Source organism: Pantherophis guttatus, chromosome 2 (genome assembly GCF_059756535.1).
Source record: "Pantherophis guttatus breed Tessera chromosome 2, ASM5975653v1, whole genome shotgun sequence".
Taxonomy (NCBI): Eukaryota; Metazoa; Chordata; class Lepidosauria; order Squamata; family Colubridae; genus Pantherophis; species Pantherophis guttatus.
Window position 1 is genome coordinate 283,112,751 of NC_142064.1, and position 6,027 is coordinate 283,118,777.

Sequence of the window (6,027 nt, forward strand, 5' to 3'; positions counted from 1 at the left end):
TGGATTGATATCATGGGACAAAGTGATTGATTTTGTCAAAACAAAAATCCATTCTAGTTTCTTTTCAGTAGGTACATTGGGAATTTAATCTAAAATTGTAGTGGGAGAAAAATTAGAAGAGAAGGTAAATAGACAAACAGCAAGCAACCACCTCAATTTGAGGAGCTCTTAGTTTCTTGTAGTCTTCAAATTTAGCAAAGCTAAACCTTGAATTGGAGATCGCCAAACTTTTCCTTTTATGTATTTTAGGAAATAAAATAATTCATTTAATGGAGGTTATTTTCCCCCTCTTGCTGGCCAGCCCCAGCCTCCTTCTAGGTGTGTGGAAAGCTGTGCTCCTGGATTCATGAAGGTGGCTCAGGAAGGGAAGCCCATCTGCTGCTACAATTGTCGTCCTTGTGCAGAAGGAACCATCTCCACCATGGAAGGTGGGTGACAGCAGGAGAAAGGGAGAGACTTTGAGGAGGATCATAAATCCTGAGATTCTCCATGAACATGCATTTTGGAAGGTGTGGTGGGAGTGGATCCCACCTCTTGGAGTCTTGATCACGATATACATTTATGTCATAGTGAATTATAAGAAAATATCTTGGAGATTAATCTGGTATATAGGTCAAGCAAACAGTTATAAAGATCATGGATGAAGATATGGAATAAGTGAGGGTGAGGGTGGTGAGAGAGATGACATCTCTTGCTCTTAATCTTTTACAACACATCTTCCATGTTTCAAATTCCCTCAAACCCCAAACAATCAGTCACTTTTTTTAAAAATTTGATTTATATGCCGCCCTACTCCGAAGACTCAGGGAGGCTTACAATGTGCTCAGCAATAGCCTTCATCCTTTTGTATATTTATACAAAGTCAGCTTATTGCCCCCACAACTGGGTCCTCAATTTACCTACCTTAGAAAGGATGGAAGGCTGAGTCAACCTTGAGCCTTGGCGAGATTCAAACCCTGCAGTAATTGCAGGCAGCTGGTCCTAATAACCAGCTTAATAACAGGGTGCCTTAAACTCCTATACTACCAAGGCTCCAATCAAGGCACTGTCTGGTTGCCTGGTGACATCACTCCTCCTTCCTCTGGCCAGGTGGTAGAATGTCCTTGGTTCCCAAAAGAAAGGATTTTATTTTGGCTACAAAACTCCAGCTATCTTTAATCCCCCCCCTCCTTATCCCTCAGCTCCAGTGTGGCAACACTGAAGCTCCAAGATGGCTCCGGTCAGGTCAGCTTCATGGTTGAGAGGAGACTCATCGCGTGTCTTTGATGGGCTCTTCATTCTACTTGCTGTTGGGGGGGGGAGAGAGTTGGTAGCCTTATGTCATAATCCTTTGACTGCTCCATATGTTCAGGTGGTGCCTTTTTGGGTCTTCTTCTGGTGACTCCTGGGTTTATACTTCCTGAGTCTGAGATTGCAGAATTTCTGCTCTTAAAATTTCTGCTCTTCGGCATCTCTTAAAACAATTTTCAAAGTCATGGTCCATGAACAGGAGGGGAGGGGAGGTGAGGGGAGGGGAAGAGAGGAGAGGAATCATGAGTTGAGATTGAGCCAAACTTCCTTCTTGATCTTATTGGAAGATGTTCCTCTTTCTGATAGTAAAAAAAATGAGGAATGCATTTTGATGTCCTCACTCCATATCCAACTCATGTTCAAGGGCCACTCCACCTGACTTTATTTTCTCCATGGCAAAATCAGTGTTTATCATTTTCAGCTAACATAAGCAACATTAAGCAATCCTTCACATGTACCTCATTCCTCTATTGGCTGAACCTCATTGGTGCCTTAAAGCAGTGGTCCCCAACCCCCGGTCCGCGGACCGGTGCCGGGCCGTGGAGTACCTGGCATCGGGCCGCGCAGCGGCCGGGGGCCATGATCGATGCAGCGGCTGGGGGCCATGATCGCTGCAGCGGCCGGGGGACATGACCGCTGCAGTGGCCGGGGGACATGATCGCTGCAGCGCAAAGGCTCCTGGGCCGTGCGCAAAGGCTCCAGGGAAGAGAGCCCTGCGCAGGTACGCACGTGTGGCCCAAAGCTGACGTGTACCTGCGACCCTGCAGACGTCTCCCCAGTCTCCCTGCGGCTCTACAGAAAACGACTCGCTCAGAAGACGTCTCCCCGGTGTTCCTCCGCCTCTACAGAGCGCTGCGGTGACAGATAAGGTCCTGCAGTGATCTACCATCCCACACAGGCCTGCTAGAAAGGGTGAGTGAACCTGCCGGGGGTATATGTGAGGGGACCGCGGGATGAAGAAGGGGAGGCGGGTGTGGGGGGGTTCGGGAGTCGATGAGAAGGACCCCGATGTTTTTTTTTTGGGGGGGGGGTCCTGGTAATTGACTGAGGAGGTCCAAGTGTTTCCCAACCAGGGTGCCTCCAGCTGTTTCCAAACTACAACTTCCAGCATGCCTGGAGGGCCAGAGGCTGTCTGGGTATGCTGGGAGTTGTAGTTTTGCAACAGCTGGAGGCACCCTGGTTGGGAAACACTGATATAGATAGATGCATAGATAGGCAGAAAGAGAGGACAAGCATAGCTCCATTTTTCCCAAGCAGGGTGCCTCCAGCTGTTGCAAAACTACAACTCCCAGCATACCCAGACAGCCTCTGGCCCTCCAGGCATGCTGGAAGTTGTAGTTTGGAAAAAGCTGGAGGCACAATTTATTTATTTATTTATTTATTTATTTATTTATTAGATTTCTATACCGCCCTACTCCCGAAGGACTCAGGGCGGTGCACAGCCAAACAATAAAAACACATACAATACAAAATTTAAAAAATAGAATAAAATCAAATTAAATAATTTTGGCCCCGACAAATTTAAAACCCCAAACTTTTAAAACCAATTTAAAATTGAATATATAAATACTAAAAAATATTTAAAATTTTAAAAATCTTTTATAAAAGAGGGGGAAAATTAGGCCAGGCCGGCCTGGTGAAATAGTAAGGTCTTTAAGGCGCGGCGGAAGGTGCGCAGATCCGGGATCCTCCGTATCTCTGGGGGGAGCTCGTTCCAGATAGTAGGTGGGATGGGTTGGGAAACACTGGTTTCCCAATGGTTGGGAAACACTGACATAGATAGATGGGGGGGGGGAAATACGAACAGCACACTATAGCAGGTTTTGGTACTCTCCAAGTGTGAGCCATGGCTAGAGGCCCCAAATTATCTCTAACATTATACAGTGAAATTACATATAATTTATATTAATTCTACCAGTGTCCAAACATATAAAGTGCATAAGTGCATTAATAATTCATAACGTGTACCCAGGTGCTAGCTCTTCTCGCTTTTCACTGGTACTTTCTCATTTTTACAGTAGTTGGTGTAGGTGTATATTGTTTTTGCTCAAATTTAACCCACAAATTAGCAAAGATGAGTACGAAACAGATGTCGTCAGAAAGTTTCCTTGGGAAAAAGAAAAGGCCCAGTGAAGAGACAGAAGAAGAGCCTTCAGCATCAAAGAAACATAAAACTTTTAACAGACAATACAATGAGTCCTACTTGAAATATGGATTTATCAGGATAGGTGATTCCCACGCGCCAACCCCGCTCTGCATAGTTTGTGGTGAGCGGCTCTCTAATGAGGCAATGAAACCCTCAAAACTGCTTCGCCACTTGAATGCCAAGCACCCTGGATTAAAAGACAAACCTCTGCAGTATTTTGAAAGAAAAAAAAGGGAACACAAAGGACAGAAGATATTTCTGAGGGCCACCACAGCAATAAAGGAGAATGCTCTGAGAGCATCATATTTGGTGGCTAACCGTATTGCTAAGGCTAAAAAGCCATTCACTATCGGTGAAGAATTGATCTTGCCCTCCACTAAAGACATTTGTCGTGAACTTTTAGGAGAGGCTGCTGTAAAAAAGGTAGCAAATGTGCCTTTGTCGGCTAGCACCGTGACTAGGCGCATTGATGAAATAGCTGAAGACATTGAGACACAATTGTTGGAGAGGATTAATACTTCACCGTGGTACGCACTACAGGTTGATGAATCTACAGATATCGACAACAAGGCAATACTACTTGTTTATGTGCGATATCTTTATCAGGAGGATGTGCATGAGGATTTATTATGTGCACTATCTTTGCCAACCAACACCACAGGAGCAGAACTGTTCAAGTCACTGGATGGTTATATATCAGGACAACTAAAATGGTCCTTTTGTGTCGGCATATGCACAGACGGAGCTGCTGCCATGACCGGACGGCTGTCTGGTTTAACCGCTCGGATTAAGGAGGTTGCACCTGAGTGCGAATCTACACATTGTATCATTCACAGGGAAATGCTGGCAAGCCGAAAAATGTCACCAGAATTTAACAGTGTATTGAATGATGTGGTTAAAGTTATTAACCACATCAAAGCAAACGCCCTTAACTCGCGTCTATTTGAGCAGCTTTGTGAGGAGATGGACACAGAGCACAGATGCCTTCTCTTATACACAGAAATAAGATGGTTATCCAGAGGAAAATCACTATCCAGGGTGTTTGAATTAAGAGAGCCATTGCAAAGATTTCTCTCAGAAAAGAAGTCACCACTGGCAGCACATTTCAGTGACAAGGTATGGCTTGCAAAACTGGCTTACCTGTGTGACATATTTAGCCTGCTCAATGAACTCAATCTGTCCCTTCAGGGGAAAATGACAACTGTTTTCAAGTTGGCTGACAAAGTAGCTGCATTTAAAGCCAAACTGGAGTTGTGGGGACGGCGTGTGAACAGAGGCATTTTGGACATGTTTCAGACATTAGTGGGGATTTTAGGAGAGACTGAGCCTGAGCGTTCATTCTCCCAGTTGGTGCACGATCACCTGTCTTTGCTTTTAGAAGAGTTTGAGTGCTACTTCCCAACCACAAAAGACCCACGAACTGGTAAGGAATGGATCCGCGACCCATTTGTCAACAAACCAGATGAATGTAGCATGTCTGTACAAGAACAAGATCAACTGCTGGAGATTGCAAATGACGGCGGCCTTAAAACTGTATTTGAGACAACAACTCTGCCGGTGTTCTGGATTAAAGTCATGGCGGAATATCCTGAGATTGCCACTACAGCTCTTAAGTCCCTTTTGCCTTTTCCAACATCCTATCTGTGTGAAGCGGGGTTTTCTGCAGTGACAGCAACCAAAATAAAACAACGAAATAAACCGGACATAAGCAAGACACTTCGGGTGTCATTGTCTCCTATTACCCCCAGATGGAACCGTCTCGTTGCAGAAAAATAAGCTCAGGGTTCTCATTGATTCACTAGATTCTAGTAACTAGAGCGCTTAGTTAAAGTTTAACTGTTAAAATGTTAAAGCACTTTATATTTATGTAATTGTATTTTATTTTGTAAGGCATGTTTAAATACAATAAAATAAAAGTTGTTTAATCAAAACAATCTGATATATAAACAATCAATGTGTCGTCGCGAACAACGCCCCCCACCCCTGCGCGCGCTCAGCGGGCCATGGTAAAATTATCAAAGGCTGATTGGTCCGCGGCGATAAAAAGGTTGGGGACCACTGCCTTAAAGCATTGACAAAAGGCTGGGCTACAATTTTCAAGAGATTTAGCAGTGAAAAGATAAAATGGTGGAACTACTTTCCTTCCTTCCTTTCTTCTTCCCTTCTTCTCTCTCAACTAGTTCACTGATAAAATGGTAACAGTAAAAAACAAAGAAGATTAAGATGTTCTAGCTGGAGGGAAATGAAGAAATATATTGACTTCACTTACACACAATCATTCACACCAAAAACAAGTTTACCCAAACAATGCAGTTTATTAAATGACATGTTAAAGGGAGACTCTACTCTTGCTCTTTTTCAGATGCAGACAAATGTACCAAATGTCCAGAAGATCAACATCCAAACACCTGTCGAGTTCACTGTATCCCCAAGATTAAAAGTTATCTTTCTTATAAGGAAAATCTGGGGATCATCCTGAGTTCCATTGCCTTGTTCCTCTCTTTAACCACAGGCTTTGGCTTGGGGATCTTCATTAAATTCATGGAAACGCCAATTGTCAAAGCCAACAACCGGGACCTCTCCTACATGCT

At 44.1% G+C, this 6,027-nt stretch overlaps 1 pseudogene; it reads left to right on the plus strand.

Annotated features, from left to right (window-relative positions):
• The first annotated feature begins 3,073 nt into the window (after positions 1-3,073).
• On the plus strand, positions 3,074-5,212 carry LOC148116047 (SCAN domain-containing protein 3 pseudogene; annotated as a pseudogene).
• The last annotated feature ends 815 nt before the right edge of the window (positions 5,213-6,027 follow it).